Source organism: Myxocyprinus asiaticus, chromosome 3, assembly GCF_019703515.2.
Source record: "Myxocyprinus asiaticus isolate MX2 ecotype Aquarium Trade chromosome 3, UBuf_Myxa_2, whole genome shotgun sequence".
NCBI lineage: Eukaryota > Metazoa > Chordata > Actinopteri > Cypriniformes > Catostomidae > Myxocyprinus > Myxocyprinus asiaticus.
In genome coordinates, this window is record NC_059346.1 from 7,819,632 (window position 1) to 7,839,309 (window position 19,678).

At 36.8% G+C, this 19,678-nt stretch overlaps 1 pseudogene; it reads right to left on the reverse strand.

The window, feature by feature from the left end:
* LOC127431084 (proline dehydrogenase 1, mitochondrial-like) overlaps positions 1–19,678 on the reverse strand; it is a 39,559-nt pseudogene that overhangs the window by 12,010 nt on the left and 7,871 nt on the right.

Genomic DNA, 19,678 nt, shown 5'->3' on the forward strand with positions numbered 1-19,678 from the left:
TCTGGACCTCAGACTGGGGCGAAGGTTCATCTTCCAACAGGATTGAACCAACAACCTTCCACTACCAGTTCAGTGCTTTAGTCCACTACACCACCACCTCTATATCGTGGTGCCACATGCCACCTACCTAAACATCGTTGCAGACCAGGTACACCCCTTCATGGCAATGGTATTCCCTGATGGCAGTGGCCTCTTTCAGCAGGATAATGCACCCTGACCCACTGCACACATTGTTTGGGAATGGTTTGAGGAACATGATGAAGAGTTCAAGGTGTTGACTTGGCCTCCAAAGTCCCCAGATCTCAATCCGATTGAGCATCTGAGGGATGTGCTTGACCAACCAGTCTGATCCATGGCGGCTCCACCTCGCAACTTACAGGACTTGAAGGATCTGTTGCTAATGTTTTGGTGCCAGATACCACAGGATACCTTCAGGGGTCTTGTAGAGTCCATGCCGTAGAGGACCAACAGCATATTAGGCAGGTGGTCATAATGTTTTGGCTCATGAGTGTATTTGTGTGTGTGTGTGTGTATATATATGTATATATATATATATATATATATATATATATATATATATATATATATATATATATATATTAGTAGTAGTAGTAGTAGTAGTAGTAGTAGTAGTAGTAGTAGTATTGTTAGAGAAAGTAAATAAATGCTGAAGGAGAGGGGGAATAATGGAATTGAAGCGTGATGGATGCTGATTCTGAACCCACATCTCCCACATGAGCACTATGACTCAACATTTCTGGAGCTAATAACTAGGCCACAGCTCCAACTTGTAAAAACCTTTGATTTGTATATTTCTTGCAACCAGTTCAGAAAAAACACTACTGTTAAATGAAATAGCTAAACAATGTGTTTGATTTGTTACTTAGAGGCTAAAAAAAAAACAGGAACCGCTTGTTTCTGCCTTTCACAGTGCAACATAAACCCGATGCATGTTCCTCACATCAAGTTGACAGGTGGAACAGCTCTCTAACCTCCACACTCTACTGAAGGCTTTCTAAATCGATCTCTTACATTCTTCATCCTTGAATATTTGTTAGACCATGACCTTCTGACACTCTGCATGAATACCACATGAGAACTATACGAGGAACACAGTCAATGAATGCACCTTAGCCACGACGTCCAATCGCTGAATCATTTATTCATCTGCTTCTCCTCTTCCTCATTGAACTTTCACAGAAGAGGCTCCAACTGACCAGTCTGCTTGAAGAAAAAATGAAGAAATGCAATATACACACATATACAGATATACAGTAGTTACATTTAATTTGCATTTTCAGAAGAAAATGTGAGTGCTGCTTGCTTGTTCACAACTCGTGCTTGAGCTGTGATGATGCTAGCATGTTGTCAGTGGTTGCCAGTGCATTGCTAGGGTCTTCTGGATTGTTGCTAGGGCCTTGCTAGATTGTTTCTAGGTGGTTCCTTATTGGCCCAAGTCTCTAGATATGTTTCGGGCTCCTCCTTCAGTGTTAATAATGAGATTTTTTCAACTAAAAAAATTCTCCTCTCCTCAATAAGCTAGATTTCAGGTTTCAATCATGTTTGATGCATAAACATTGCAGGATGAGTTAAGAGCCTAAGTTTAATTAGAGTTAATCCACTAATCCACTGCTGTTAGTTTGAACAATTCCAATAGCAATTTACAATTCCATTTGGTGGTAAAATTGCATACTTCACCTTTAAGTCACACCATTGAACAAGAAAGGAATGAGACCATTTTCACTGCCTCATGATGGAAGCGTCTTGTAAACAGTCTTGTTTCTCTTTCAGGAAAAATTACAGGTATGCCATCGTAATTTAATTCCTTTGAAAAACTCAAAACTGCAAAAGGGCCTTTGCAGTGTTTATGGAACCAATTAGATCACAAGAAATCGATAACTCGCTTAATTTATGCTGTGGTTAAAGTATCTGTTTCTCACCACTGTCTGCCTTCCTGCAGTTTCAGGACAACTAGAAGATCAGATATCTTTGTTCTCTCATCAATCAGACTGTTCCAGTCCAACAAGTCGACAGTGCTTAGAGGAAACGATAAAGTAGGATTTCAAATTTAGAACGTCACAGGTGATGTTTTTAAACATCTAATCAAATACATCATTACATCATCGTTTTATTGGTCGATTTTGCCAAGTAAATGTTTCTAAGTGCTTTTAGATGAAGTTACAAACACATTTTATGTTAATAATGTAGTTTAGGGACTGGAGGGGTTTAGTTGACTCAGGGGGCTGTATAATGGAGCACCCTTTGAAAGAGTTCTTGAGTAGTTCTCTTCAGTTCTTAAGATAACTTCATTGTCTGTCATTGATTGAGAAGATTTATAAGTCTGAGTGTCAGAAGAGCTATGGGAAACTGGTGTTTCTCACCCTGATGAGTGTGAACATCCATCAGAGAACCAGCTCTGAATGTTGCCTTGAGCTCCGAGCCTGGCTAAACATGTCTGCAAACAAAAAACAGTGCTCATATTTTTTCCTCGCCAAACAATTGGCCAAAAACAGTGAGATTAATGGAGTTGTTTGGCCAAAAAATAAAATTATGTCACCATTTGCTCACTATCATGTAATTCCAAACCCACATGACTCTCTTTTTTCCGCTAAAAACAAAAGGAGAAATTTTGCAGTGTGTTTACACTGTTCTTTTCCATTGAATGAAAGCATTCAGCAATCACAGCCTGTCAAGCTCCAAAAAGGACAAAAAGCACCAGGTCCATTTATCTCAATTTGTTTTCCATTCTAATCTGTAATAAATAAAATTTATAATCGCATGTGAAACTGATTGGAATGCAAATAACAAAATGCTAAAAATCTGAGACAAACTGCTTTTTAATATGGAGTCCAATTCTGTTCCCTTAAATACAAGATGATTCCGTACTATATGGGACAATATTTGTATTATATGGGATGATCCCGTATTATATGGGACAATTCCGAAATCTATTTTTGTAAGTGTACAAAGCGCAGAGCTACGTGCTATTACCGTGTGCTACGTCTTATCCAATTTTCGCTAATTCTAAGCAAAATGTTTGTGCCAGCGCAAAGCGCAAGTGGCCGTGACTGGGTGTTTGAATTAACTGTGGGTGTATTGTATGGTAAATAAGTGGCGCAGATCGCAATTTGCTATTTTCCTGAAAAATAGGTAATTGCGCTAAGATGTTTCAGTACCACATGTTTTCAACACAAGGTCCAAATTCAGTTCCCTGCATTTGCATTTCCAGCAAGTGTTAACAAAGTTTCTGTCCAAATTCTGAAAATATGATGGAACATCAAATTATGTCCCCGACAATAGTTTTATTTTTGTATGAGATTCGTGTTAAACTATCTATAGGTCATGGTTTCTTTTTCAATTATTATTATAATTATGTTTATATTCACAATTGTATTTATGATCTAATTTGTATTGTTATTTTTCCACATGTTGTCAAGTGATTTTTCAAATTCAAATTTAATTTGAATGTAGAAATATTTTTGGATAAATTTTGTCATGTTTCAGTAAATTATTAAACATTTTCCAAATCGAAATCGACCGGTATATGTGAAGTGCGTGCCGATAAAATCTCGGTTAATACTAGCCATTATTTGTGTGTCAGTAGATGAAAATGATAATAATACTTACATTCTCTATAATTTAACAGAGTTTACATCCATTGATCCTGAACCACATTTTCTATGTGTATGAAAGGAGCGTGACCCATTTAACAAAGATGCAGTTAAATAAGTTCATATTTCTATTCTACTAATTCATTGCATACTGTCCATTTACACTACCAACTTCTTATTAATGTGCTGTCTTTGTTTATATCACTAGTGCATGACAGGGAATGGACTATATAATAGGATGCAGACAGTGCCAGAGAAGAACCTTGCACTTAAGTTGCACTTGATCCGATTAGCGCCTTGTGAGCGCGATTTCACCAAAACCACTTGCACCTAGAATTGCTGCATGCTTGCACTAAAATACCACAACTTCATGGCCATGCCAATTGACTTTGCACTTATGACTTATGGCATAGCGCTGCGCCTAGTGCTAGTGCTCTTAAAATAGGGCCCTCCGTATTATACAGGACAATCGTGGTAACAAATGTTTGCTAATATCTAATAGGTTACATACTCAAACACTACAAGAGGTGATCCATGACAGGTATTGTGCCCTTGAGCAAGACATAGGTTGCTCCAGTGGGATTGTACATGTATAAGTGTACTGCAAGTGTAATTGCTTTAGATAAAGGTGCCTTATAAATTAATATTTATAGGAATATGTTAAGCACATTTTTAATTATATACTGGCATAAAATGTTTATGAATTCAATGGCATGTTTGCTATATAGAGAATGCAATAGTTACTTGTAGCCTCCAGTGACTCACTGTAGGTCAGATTTGCAAAGGCTGCCATATAGAACTTATGCAGTATTAAACAAGCTTTAGTGTCTGTGGATCTGTGTTTTGGCCGCAGTATGAACCCAAAGTGTACCTGCAATTGCTCGAGATTCAATTTCTGCTCGAGCACCTCCACGCCGTTTTTCCCCTGCTTGGCAGCCAGGAAACTAAAAAAACATCTCCATTTCACCAGCACCTCTGAGAACTGGAGCTGCAAGATGCCCGAGGGAAGGATGAGGAACCCGATTAGTTCACCAAGGTGAAGTATTTTAACCCATGTTTTTTGAGGAATGAACCCTGTCTGACCCAGTCTTACCAAGAATTGTTGGCACCCAAGGCTGTCATCTTAATAGCTGAGAAACCATCTTCAGAACTTCCACCTGAGCAGGCAGGTGATTTTCTTTTAGAGTTATTTTAGAGGTAAATGATGCAATGAAAGTGTAACTGTGCTTTTTTAGGAAGCAATTTTCCAGGAACGCTGAATGAATTCTATGCAGGTATACTTAAGTGTTTCAGATGCATTCAAATGGGTGTTTCTCCAATAGTGCTGGAATAATGGAAAACTTGAGCAGCATACATATTCACAAATATAAAAGCTTTCACAAGTTGGGCTGTTTCCATGCCTTGATCTCACACCAAGTACTTGGTGTACTAAAAAAGAAACACACACTAAAATAAAATCAGGATAATATCTTCGAGGTAAGTTCCAAGGAACCCCCCTGCCCACCCCCACCCCCCCCACCCCCAACACATTGTTCAATTAAAGGTTGCGATTAATCTGAAAACTCTAATCCTAATAGTGATCACAGCTCCAAAGGGGTCCTAAAAAGGACAAAAGACACCATAAAACCATAGTCCTTACGACTTGTGCGTTGTATTCTAAGGCCATGTCCACACTAGTATGTTTTTGGTTGAAAACTCTGTTTTAAGTTTCCTATCATAATCATTCTGCAAAGTATGCGGTATTAGAGAAATTTTTTGGTAGAGGAAAATGCTGTTTCTGTGTGGAACAGAGGAGTAAACGTAGCAAAATAAATGCGTTTCAACCGAAAATGTATTAGTGCGGATAAGGCCTAAGTCTTCTGAAGCCATGCAGTAGCTTTGTGTGGGGAACAGACCAAAATTCAAGTTGTTAGTAACTGAAAATCTTGCCCTTGGCTGCAGCTCTGAAACATAATTTTCCATTCCAAATATTCGAGCGCCATGTTCGTCAGTTATGACACAAATGAAAACCAATAGCGTTTTGTGTCAATGACATAAAACCTGGCGCAATGCGTTTAAAGACACAAAATTTGAAATGAATGAATTAGTTTTATGAGCTTCGATGGAGAAGATTATCAGTCTATAAAGATTTTTCTGCATTTCAGTCTATTCCTCACACAAAGTTATTGTATGGCTTCAGAAAACTTGGAATATAGTGCACAAGTTGTAAAGACCACTTTTGTGGTGCTTCAGTGCCATTTGTTCTCCTTTTTGGAGCTTGACAAGCATGAATTATACCATGCAAATTCTTCAAAATTTCTCCTTTAGTATTCCACTGGACAAAATAAATAAAACAATAACAGCATATGAGTTTGGAATGACATGAGGGTTAGTAAATAATGACAGTTTTCATAATTACTAAACAACTTTATAGATTGTTTTCTACCTGATGCTTTAATGCATTTCAGGAAAGTTTCCATGTGCTGGTCACATTTGGCCTCATCAACGTAGAGATATGTACAGGCGCTCATCACGCCTTCACGGTGATCACCACACTTATGATGTGCTATAAACTTCTTCTCTCGGTGGTCCACTCCTGAGACCAATGTCAAAAAGGGAAAATTCTACCTTTAATACCCAACATTACAAAAGCACAGAATGTTAAAAAAGGCAAATTCACTCACCAGAGCTTTCTTTCTCTGATGCAGATACGTACGATCTTTCAAAAAAGAGAAAGACATTTACATTTTTTAATAAAACAAGAGACTAATGAAACTGACTACTTGTTCTTTAGGTCTTTTAGAGACCATTATCTATCAAAATGAAAGAACAGTAGTTTCTGTAGAGGAATCGATAATAACTGCAGAGGCTGGTATGAACTCATTTTATTGCAGTGCACTTCAGCTATTTGTTTCACTACTATATTTTAGGGTCAGCACTTAGATTCACACAGCAGATCCTGCCTGATGTCTATGCTGATACCATTTGGGTCATTCCTGTTATGTAGTACCTTTTAAACTCTGTAACTTTTAAAAGAATAATATTCTTGTGTTGTTATCGAAGGAAATATTTCTTTTAAAGGGCTATACAAGACTTTCAGAAATATGTTCAGGCATAAGCTCAGGCATTTAAACTTGATCAGTTATAAATTTACTGTTTACACGATGGCAAGAAAATGAACAGGATGGAAATAGAGCTCAAATTAACCATTGCTCATTGAGAATTAGATTACATGAGGGTGCCAACATGTTTTTTAACAGCTTTCAAATTTCGAGTTTATCATGCAGATTTCTGTATTTTTAAACAAAAAGAATGGAAAGTTTTAGACCAGGGGTTGTCAAAGTCTTAGACAGTTAGCTCAGTCTCTGACAAAATGTACAAGACTGTGACCCCCTTAAGCCCCCACTTTGAAAAAAATTGATTTAAAGTGAGACAAACCAACTAATACCACAAAACTTCACAGAATTCAATAAAACCATGACTAATAAGTAGAGTTGAAAACTGTTTTTGTGTAATTTTGTGAGACTTCAACCAGGCAGGTTGTTCATAGGACAATGTGTAAATTAAGATACACATGAGTTTTGTTTTAATCAATGGAATTTTATAAAAGAATAAATTAATGAATGAAATATGAATTTGTTTTGCTTGTTTATAATTTATTTAATATTCAATATATAGTAAGGATCAATTGTTGGATTGTATTTATGCCTCTAAAAAGCCTGTGTAAAATAATATTTCTGATGTACTGTATATGCTCTGTCAAAATGCAAAATTATCTTATCATTTGGAAACAGGCTGCTTAAGGCAGAAAATGCAATGAGAATTGCATTTCTTACTTCCAAACGATTATTCCTTAAAAGTACAAAAACAATCAGAACAGTCAAGGAACCGGAACTGTTAAGAGGAATAAGAACCGGAACTGTTAAGAGGAATAAGAACTGGAACTGTTAACTTCCTTACAATTTATCATGTAAGGAAGTAAAATGATTAAAAATTCACTCCTATGTTCACTTAATTGAGATGAAAAAAAAAAAAAAAGAAAAATGTGTTTGATATTTTATCCAATATATTAACACTAATATGTATTGCATAGTAGGAATGACCCTTGTAAGTAAACTCTATACTGTACTGGCACTTAGTGAAGGCACTGCAACAAATTCAAAGGTAATGTGGCCACATGGGGCAGTTATTTTCTTTGATTCAGTTCCTGTAATCTCCACATCCTTCAAATGGCACTCACGCCAATGCCTTTGCAGAGGCAACTGGCACCACTCCCCCCACCCACCCTTGCATTATACGCTGCATGAGCCAGCTCACTGAACACAGTGTTTTGACATCTGTAATGTTCCAACAGGAAGGAATGTTGAGATGTTGATGGGGTCATAAGTGGATAGACTTGATCCTCAGGCTGGATTGCTTGGTTAATGCCATGGAATACCACAGCTAAACAAAACAGTTTTATAGCCAATATATGAGAAAGCCAGGTCTGTCTAGTCTTCTGTTTTTGATCAAGCTCAAACTAAATTTTAAATCTGCCCTACCAGTGGTGCATTGTGTGAGGTCACAAGACCAGTAACCAAAAATATATACTCAAAATGCGATTTAAAAATGTGTTTAAATGGGAGATTTATATGTAATAAATCATATAATCAATATGCATTAACTGCATATAAATGCAACTGAAAAGATGAGATATTTTTATTGCAACCACAGTCAAAAGGCATGTCCATATTGCACACCAAAATCAAATATATATATAAAAATATATATATATTTTGCACACAGAAAATTAAGCCTATTTTAAGAGGACCACAACACCCCCAATTGTCAGTTGCCTACAATGATGTGAAAAAGTACTCTTATTACCGTAATGCAAGACATTTTATATATTATTAACCCTTCTATTGTCTTAGGGTCATTTTTGACCCGGGACAGGTAAAGAATACGTTATAAATACAGGATAGTTTTTTTTTATACTGGAACCAAATGTTGTGACTTTGTCAAGACCATCAAAACAAACAATATACAGTACATACAGTGTACATACAGTGTATATATATATACTGTATATGTGTGTGTGTGTGTGTGTGTGTGTGTATGTGTATATATATATATATATATATATATATATATATATATATATATATATACAGTGTTGGGGGTAATGTGTTACAAATAACACACATTATGTAATCAGATTACTTTTTGAGTAACGAGTAAAGCAATATTTATTTATTTTAGACCATAACATTGGAGTTACTTTTTAAATAAAGTAACGCATTTCTTTTCTACACCACTACTTTCCCTGTATTGCGAGAAATCAGTAGTACAAGTGTGCAAACTTCTGGGAGGAGACGTAGTGCATGATGGGCATGATTGTTCTATAGATTGTGAGGCCAGAGACTTTAAGCAGAGACGAGTCACTTCTATTTAAATTAGGAGAAATTGGAACGACCAACCAATTGGAAAAACAAATCATGCATATTCATGTTATTAATTCTTTATTATAAATATGATGGGAAGACCTACTTTCTAAATGTCTGATTGTTTACTATGTTGTTTTGAAATGAGTGTTGTACAGAAGCTAGCATGACCTGTAATGTGTATTGTATGCAATGCATGGCTTATTTGTATGGAATACACAGCATAGCAGAAGAGAAAGTGTCTGTGAGAAAAAAGTAATGCAAAAATAACACAAAAGATACAGTTATAGTTCCATAAAAATTAACTTTTTAATTAATTAAGTTACTTTTTTAAGGAGTAACACAATATTCTAACGAGTTATTTTTAAAAGTAACGTTACGCAACACTGTGTATATATATATATATAGGGGGCCTACACGATATTAGGCAGGTGGTTTTAATGTTGTGGCTGATTGGTATATATATATATATATATATATATATATATATATATATATATATATATATATATATATATATATATATACTGTGCAAGTATAAAGTCTTAGGCACATAAGATGTTTCACAAAAACATTTGTCTTAAGGTGGTTATTTACTGTATATCTTCAGCTTTAGGGTGTAAATAGGAATTATACATTTTAGACTCCTAAACATTCCTTTTGCAGATAAAATAGAATAGAAGAACAGGGAGCCCTGCAACAAATGGCATGGCCCCCACAGAGCCCCCCACTGAACATCGAGTCAGTCAGGGATTACATAAAGAGACAGAAGCAATTGAGACAGCCTAAACAGATAGAAGAACTGTGGCGAATTCTCCAAGAAGCTTGGGACATCCTATCTGCCAACAACAAAGAAAAACTGTGTCCAGGTGTACCTAGGAATATTGACTTTTTTATGTTTACTGGACTTTGCATGACATTAATTGATCAATGAAAACTATTTATGCCATTATTTTTGAAGACATCCTCACTATGCAACATTTTTCACAAGTGCCTAAAACTTTTGCACATTACTGTATACAGTGGCGGCCAAAAGTTTGGAGTAATGTACAGATTTTGCTGTTTCGGAAGGAAAATGGTACCTTAATTCACCAAAGTGGCATTCAGCTGATCACAAAGTATAGTCAGGACATTACTGATGTAAAACAACAGCACCATCACTATTTGAAAAAAGTCATTTTTGATCAAACCTAGACAGGCCCCATTTCCAGAAGCCATCACTCCAACACCTTATCCTTGAGTAATCATGCTAAATTGTTAATTTGGAACTAGAAAATTACTTGCCATTATATCAAACACAGTTGAAAGCTATTTGGTTTGTTAAATGAAGCTTAACATTGTCTTTGTGTTTGTTTTTGAGTTGCCACAGTATGCAATAGACTGGCATGTCTTAAGGTCAATATTAGGTTAAAAATGGCAAAAAAGAAACAGCTTTCTCTAGAAACTCATCATTCAATCGTTGTTTTGAGAAATGAAGGCTTTATATTGCTTGAAATTGCCAAAAAACTGAAGATTTCATACAAAGGTGTACACTACAGTCTTCAAAGACAAAGGACAACTGGCTCTAACAAGGACAGAAAGAGATGTTGAAGGCCAGATGTACAACTAAACAAGAGGATAAGTACATCAGAGTCTCTAGTTTGATAAATAGACGCCTCACATGTCCTCAGCTGACAGCTTCATTGAATTCTACCCGCTCAACACCAGTTTCATGTACAACAGTAAAGAGAAGACTCAGGGGTGCAGGCCTTATGGGAAGAACTGCAAAGAAACAGCACTTTTGAAACAGAAAAACAAAAAGAAAAGGTTAGAGTTGGCAAAGAAACACAGACATTGGACAACAGATAATTGGATAAGAGTGTTATGGATCTTAACCCCATTGAGCTTTTGTGGGATCAGCTAGACTGTAAGGTGCGTGAGAAGTGCCCGACAAGACAGCCACATCTATGGCAAGTGCTACAGAAAGCGTGAGGTGAAATGTCACCTGTGTATCTGGACAAACTGACAGCTAGAATGCCAAGGATCTGCAAAGCTGTCATTGCTGCACATGGAGGATTTTTTTATGAGAACTCTTTGAAGTAGTTTAAGAAGTTCTGAACATTTTTTTTCAAATTGTAATTTTTCACGTTATTAATGTCCTGACTATACAGTACATTGTGATCAGTTGAATGCCACTCTGGTGAATAAAAGTACCAATTTCTTTCCATAAGAGAAAAATCTGTACATTATTCCAAACTTTTGGCCGCCAGTGTGTGTGTGTATTTACATATACTGTATATATATATATATATATATATATATATATATATATATATATATATATATATAGAGGAGATTGGGGTAAGATGAGCCTGAGGGTAAGTTGACCCACCTCGTGTATCTAGGCAACTGTACTTTTTTATTTATTTATTTTTACCTGACCTTGTTAGCAGGAAGTATCCATCCTTTCTATAATGGCTGTGAAGAGGAGAAGCACATGGGAAAAGAGGTATGTTTTTATGCCAAAAAAAAAAAAAGATATTTGTTTTTTTGCTGGCCAAAGAATTTCTTTTTTACATTTGAGGTTTACTGATTGTTGTGCCAAAGCAAATTGATTCAGGTACAAAATTACATATGAATAATGGTGTATATCCAGTGTATAAGTACCCATTATTTCATTACCACAATATTAGCCCTAAAGTAAGCTAGATGCTTTTTTCTAAAATAGTCACAATAGACCCTTTCCTAACCCTTAAAACAGCTTTGAGGAATTATAGCTCCTCAGGTGCGAAAACAATGAAATGTACTAGGATAAGTACCTAAAACAGGCTTTAGTCCCTGCAGTGGGAAAGGGCCTTATGGGGCAAAATGTTGAGCCACTGGTTTTTACTGAAACAAATTTGTTATAGAAACTAACTGTTCTGTTTCTAATGTTTACAATTAAAAGAGGACATAAAGGTGTGATTTTATTTCACCAAAGATTTTAGTACAGCTATGAATTTGTATAAAAATAAATTAGCTCCAAGAACTGTTCTGTTTATAATGTTAAAATAAAGTTAAAATAAGGACTAAAGGAGTGAAATGGCAAAGAATTTAGGTATTTACTTAAGGCTATAGGCTTAGTGATTAATCCAAATCATTCCATCATTTACATGCAAAAACAATCCTGTGTTAAAGGAAACAAGGGAAAAGTAGGAGATTATAATCAATAAATAAATAGATTATAGATTAGTAATTTTAGATACAAAATTCATTTGTGTAATTTTAATCAGTGTTTCACTGTAAAGCTCAGTTGGTCAGTTTACCCTCAGGTGGCTCATCTTCCCCACTAACCAGGAGCAACTTACTCCTACCTGGGGCAAGTTGACCCAGTGGATCACATTTTTTAAAAGGCCATATGTTTGTGGCTTTCTGTCACAGACTCATTTTATAATATCAAGTGATAGCAGAAACCTTGAAATAAAGAAAGCTCTGTTAAGTTTACCTCAGGTAATATGTTAGTAAATTCATTTACTAACATGATTTTATATGATGGGGTACAATGGGGCTAAAGGTCCCCCAATGGTAAAAGACCTATTGAATATAATTTTCTTCTAAAACATTAGATGGCAGAAAGAACTATTACAGCACCTTCCTAAACCCCTGTAACACTGAAACAAATTGTTTGACATTAGTTGGACAGAATGGATTTGTTGCAATCGACATGCAAATTGGGCTCATTTTGATTGCTGGAAAAGGCAATAGAGATTCACAATTGTGAAACAGGCATGTACTAAAATTGTTACTCTAAAATGCACACTGTTGATTTTCTACAAGCAGAATAAATTAGAAATTGTTGTAATATAGTTAAGATATAATATGACAAAAGTTACTGAAATAAACGTGAATTAAGAAACCTTTGGCCACTGTTTGTCAAGTTTTTAAACTTTTTAAAAATATTCTTTAAAAATTATTTAGCTTGATTAATTCAGTATATATAATTCCCCCATATCATTATACACTTTGGGACCACAATAAAAGAGATTTTTGTTAAGGGGTGTCTTTAGTGCCGTTGTACACTAATCACGAATTTATACATTTTGAATGGTTTTTAATACGGGTCAAAAATTACCCAACGGACAAAAGAAGGTTGCAGTTTCTTAAGACAATGGGGGGGGCTTAAAGTACATTTGTTAAATACAATAGTATTTTATTAACTGTCTTTATGCAAAATAAAGCAAGTACTTTAGATTTTGCCAGTTAAATATGATTTTGACATTACTTTGTGAGATTCACACAGTCAGTGTATCTCAGTTCACATCACATGTTTAATGTTATATTGCAGCTAATAATTAATATATCAATAAATGCAAAGCAATTACAGTGAACAATTATATGTGATTGCAACAATGCATGTTTGCATTTAACTAATACACCACTTTTACAAACAATAACACAGGAATGGTATCTGAACTCCCTCTCGGATTGATCAGCACTGGGTTCCTGCATATTAGACAGCAACCTACTCAAATGCCACATCCTCTAGCTTTCCCTCTCTATCACACCCTTGATAATGCAGAAAAGCCAAGCTGAGCACTCTATTCTGTATAACAGCATTACAGGATCCATTGGGGTGGAAGTTAATGCAATATTGATAGGGGCAGAGGCTCTAAAACACACATCACGAACATAAATTAGCTTTTATTAGCCAGTGACCAGCCAGGGTCGTCTGTGGTTGTAAAGAGCATTTCCAATAAACGCTCCATTTCAGGTCATTTCTTCTGTTAAATGCGTGTTCGTGGTGATTCAGCGCCCTTCACAGGCGATTAGGAGAACTGCACTTTTTATATGCAGAGTAATATGAGGAGGTACTCCTACACAGTCAGAATTGAATTGAGAAAGCCTTTTAGATTTCAGTATATACATATACATATATTTACATTTTAATCGTTTATTTATGTCCACACAGAAGTAAACCGTACAGGACACAAAATAGAATAATCTACATTGACAACCCATGGACCAGTTACATCAGATTTCCAGACTACACAGCACAGCACACCAGCTCATCAAGAACACACTTTTTAATTGTGCCCTTCAATTCATTTTGGCCTAACAAACATGATTAAAGGGATAGTTCACCTAAAAAATTAAAATTCAGTAGCTCACCCCTGTGATGTCATACGATGTCAGCGTATGGTGTCCACCTCTTCAAGCTTCAAAAGGACGCAAAAGTATAATTAAAACATTATTCCATGTGACCCATGCCTTGTTCTGAAGGCATACGATAAGGTATGGTGAGAAACATACCGAAATCTAATTTATTATTTAGAGAAAATCTTCACCCAGCGTTGCTCTTCTGTGCACGTTCATGAGTGCACAAAAGCAACAGAATACACAGCCCCCACTCGCAAGATGCGCCGTTTAAGCGAGAAACCGCTTTGTTTGTCACAACCGGACCACCAGCGATATTTACAACAGAGAACACAAAATAGCTGCACACAAACCAGAGAACCAAACTTACAATACATGTCTGAAGTGTTTGAAGTCGTAAAGGGAAGGACATTTCCTTACCCAGCCTTATCTTAACCGGATGTGACAAGGAGGGCGTGGCCAGGCCGTGAGGGTGCACGGCCGGCGCTGAGTCTCGTAATCAGCGGGAGAGAGAGATAAAGTGGAGCCCGAGACACCAGTTTGAGAGAGAGAGAGCCACATTTGGCTGCTGTGTGTGTGTGTTTATGTTTGTTTATTTTATTTTAAGTTCAGTTACATCATTAAAGTTATGTTGACTGTTCTGCCGGTTCCCACCTCCTCCTTGCCCATCCTGAACTGCTCCATCGGTGCCGAAACCCGGGAAGAAGAGGGATGCGCTGTTGTGGAGTCCTCGCTGCTGCCGTCTGCCTGGGGAGGAGCGGCAGTCATCCTCCAAAGGGTGGAGGAGTGGTTGAGGACCAGGCGACGGCATGTCCGGGGACCGGCAAGCAAGTTTTTCTCTCTCTCTCCTCTCTCTCTCTCTGTGTCCCTCCCGCTCGCCCTTTCACTCCACTGCCTTTATGTGCTTTTTGGAGCTTCAAAGTTTTGGTCATCAATCATGTGCATTGTATGGACCTACATAGCTGAGATATTCTTCTAAAAATCTTTGTTTGTGTTCTGCAGAAGAAAGAAAGTCATACACATTTGGGATGGCATGAGTGTGAGAAAATGGTGAGATAATGTTCCTTTTTAGGTGAACTATTCCTTTAAAATTGCTTAGACATCATCATTGACATCAATGTTCTGATATGACAGAGGTGATTTGGAGGGAATGTCCATTGGTTTTCTCTGTGTGTCACAACCTTTTCCTCATAATCTGAATGGCATATTATCTATTCCTCTCTCTCTCTCTCTCTCTCTCTCTCTCCCTCTCTCTCTCTCTCTCTTCTCATTTTATTTATATTTCCAGCAGCAGACTCTCGGGGACGGCTCTGACACTCTCTGTAATTTCTAAAAGGTCAATAACATGAACAAATGAAGACATTTTTTAATCAAATGTCAAAACGATGACACAGTAGTTGAAATGTAGGTGAGGCTAATCGTGAAGGACCCAGACTGATAACAGAAAGGTCACAGGTTTGGTTACAGGTCAGACAGAATCAGAAAGAGTCACTTTTAGAGTTATTACAATCACACCTCCAAGTAGAAATACAGACAGTGGACAGCATTTCTAAGTATTCCAGATTGTTAAAGAGAGACTATTAATTGGGGCTAGGGGTTTGCTGAAATCCCTACAGTAACTATGAGCAATAGTAATAATGCTGCTTGTTTTAGCTTTATTGAAAGCATATTTTAAAGGTAAATCATCCCACATTGTTGGCATTAGTAAACCAAAGTTTTAGTGATCTTTTAAGTTGCATTAAATATTTAGAGGAAATTGAGCAAACTTTGTCCACTATAGCTTTTGTAACCAAACTAACTGCATGCATTTACTGTATATTCTGATCTTACACTCACATGATCTTTATCACAGATATTTATGTCCTTTAATTAGCCTGATTTGGCCCAAGTTGTATGTTAAAAAATGCCTGCAGACCAGAGGCCTTTTTCACACAGCTAGTTGAACAAACTCAGAGTTTCAGAGTAAGTTTCAGGTCGACAAAATAACAGAGCCAAACTGGTATAGATCGGGTTCAGCGATCTCAAGACGTTTGCTATAAACCTTCTCTGTCAACTCAGAGTTTGACCCTGAGTTCATGTTTAACCCTAAAGTGTGTGCACATGAATGAGTGACATTTGCCATGCATAGCAGATGAATTTGCCACAAATAGCATGAAGCTTGGAGAAAGACAGCGCAATCTACCTTTTAGTGAGCAATTCAGTGTGTGATTCACTTCTCCGCTGAAGATCAAGAGATCATTATGAAATTATAAAGAATTTAAACATTTACACAGCATGGAAAAACACTGCTAGAGGTCAACAGATAGTGGGTTTTGCCTGCCATGGACACCATGTCTGTTTAATGTTTTCTGTATAGTAGTCTCATGAACAGAGATGTTACCAGTTCCAATGATTCCGTCAAGTCTTTTGCTGTCACTCTAGGGTTATTTTTTTTTTTTTACCATTGAGCATTCTGCGGTGTGCCCTTTGAATCATCTTGGCTGGACGGCCACTTCTAGGGAGAGTAGCCACAGTATTAAATCATCTCCATTTATAGACAATTTGTCTAACTGTGGACAGATAAATATCTAAGCCTTTCGAGATAACTTTATAACCCTTTCCAGCTTTATGCAAAGCAGCAATTCTTAATCGTAGCTCTTCTGAGATATCTTTTTTGTAGGGATGCACTATCGGCGGCCGATATATTACTGGCCGATAACTGGGAATATCAAAATATTATTATCGCGCTTATAATGGAATTACCGCCGATATTTTAGGCGATAATATGTTATGGGTTATTTGCTTGCTGCTGAGAATCTCTGACTGCCTGCTTATCTATCTTAATTTTAGGCAGAGACTTGGGCAACCCCAAGCGACGGTTCTGTGTGAGTGAGAGCAGGTGAGAGCCATGCTAATGTCACTCTGTGTGGATTATTTCAACATCTCTGCACCTTGTTACATTGTTTTGGGTCTGGTTTTAAATTGGGATTGTCTGCTGTAAGTAACGACATGCCATTACCATATTCTGTTTATGTATTTATTGAGGCAATAAACGAAAATGTGACAAAAACATGTATTTATGTTACATGGGGGTGATAATTTTTGCTTATTACTTCACGAAACATAAACAGAATGTGGGAAATTGCACATCGTTACTTACAGCACTGTGATAAAACAAGCTCCAAAACAACCTAACACGGTTCATAGGTCTTGACAAGAGTGAAACGAATGAGCTTGTTGTATTTTACTAGTTGAGACTTTTAGAACGTTATGACTCATGACTATTCAATCTGTATGATGTTACATATTCCCATTATGATTATTGCGTTCACATTTCATAAGTTATACAGTGGAACTGTCACATATGAGCGCTGTAACAAGCGTCTATGAATGAGATGCGCATAAGCACACATATGTAACACATACAATCAGTCTGGCTGCTTTCATAAACATTACACCATGTATACAGAGATTAGGGTTTGCATTGTGTGTTTTGTTGTTCAATGTTCATTACATGCTGTTATTTTGGTTTAATGCATTATCACAGCGGTTTGAAGTTCATTATTCTCTCTCTGTTAGCGAGTCATCAGGATTACCGTAAACACTCTTATAAATGGGCACCATACAATTAATGCAAGTGTATTTTCATTTATTTATCATTAAAATCATCATTCATAGGTAATATAGTAGGTACATTTCTGGTTCATGTTACATCTGCCAAACTTTAAATAGCAGCAAGTCCAAATTCCAAGCATTTAAATGACAAATATTTTTCAAAGAGAAGCTTTTAATGAATTAGCTAGCAGTTCCAGGTTAAAGGATAAACATTTATATATATATATATATATATATATATATATATATATATATATATATATATATAAAAGTTTGCATACCCTGGCAGAAATTGTGAAATTTTGCCATTGATTTTGAAAATATGACTGATCATGCAAAAAAAACCTCTTTTATTTAAGGATAGTGATCATATGAAGCCATTTATTATCACATTGTTTGGCTCCTTTATAAATCATAATGATAACAGAAATCACCCAAATGGCCCTGATCAAAAGTTTACATACCCTTGAATGTTTGGCCTTGTTGCAGACACATAAGGTGACACACACACAGGTTTAAATGGCAATTAAAGGTTAATTTCCCACACCTGTGGCTTTTTAAAGTGCAGTTAGTGTCTGTGTATAAATAGTCAATGAGTTTATTAGCTCTCACATGGATGCACTGAGCAGGCTAGATACCGAGCCATGGGGAGCAGAAAAGTATTGTCAAAAGACCTGCGTAACAAGGTAATGGAACTTTATAAAGATGGAAAAGGATAAAAAGATATCCAAAGCCTTGAAAATGCCAGTCAGTACTATTCAGTCACTTATTAAGGAGGGGAAAATTCGGGGATCTCCTGATATCAAGCCAAAGTCAGGTAGACCAAGAAAGATTTCAGCCACAACTGCCAGAAGAATTCATCGGGATACAAAGAAAAACCCACAGGTAACCTCAGGAGAAATACAGGCTGCTCTGGAAAAAGACAGCGTGGTTGTTTCAAGGAGCACAATACGACGATACTTGAACAAAAATGAGCTGCATGGTCAAGTTGCCAGAAAGAAGCCTTTACTGCGCCAATGCCACAAAAAAGCCCAGTTACAATATGCCCGACAACACCTTGACATGCCTCACAGCTTCTGGCACACTGTAATTTGGAGTGACAAGGCCAAAATAGAGCTTTATGGTCACAACCATAAGCGTTATGTTTGGAGAGGGGTCAACAAGGCCTATAGTGAAAAGAATACCATCCCCACTGTGAAGCATGGTGGTGGCTCACTGATGTTTTGGGGGTGTGTGAGCTCTAAAGGCATGGAGAATCTTGTGAAAATTGATGGCAAGATGAATGCAGCATGTTATCAGAAAATACTGGCAGACAATTTGCATTCTTCTCCACGAAAGCTGCGCATGGGACGCTCTTGGACTTTCCAGCACAACAATGACCCTAATCACAAGGCCAAGTTGACCCTCCAGTGGTTACAGCAGAAAAAGGTGAAGGTTCTGGAGTGGCCATCACAGTCTCCTGACCTTAATATCATCGAGCCACTCTGGGGAGATCTCAAACGGTTCATGCAAGATGACCAAAGACTTTGCATGACCTGGAGGCATTTTGCCAAGACGAATGGGCAGCTATACCACCTGCAAGAATTTGGGGCTTCATAGACAACTATTACAAAAGACTGCATGCTGTCATTGATGCTAAAGGGGGCAATACACAGTATTAAGAACTAAGGGTATGCATACTTTTGAACAGGGGTCATTTAATTTTTTTCTTTGTTGCCATGTTTTGTTTTATGATAGTGCCATTCTGTTATAACCTACAATTTAATATGAATCCCATAAGAAATAAAAGAAATGTGTTTTGCCTGCTCACTCATGTTTTCTTTAAAAATGGTACATATATTACCAATTCTCCAAGGGTATGCAAACTTTTGAGCACAACTGTTTATATATACACTACCTTTCAAAAGTTTGGGGTCACTTGCCTGAAATGTTTCTCATGATCTTAAAAACTTTTTGATC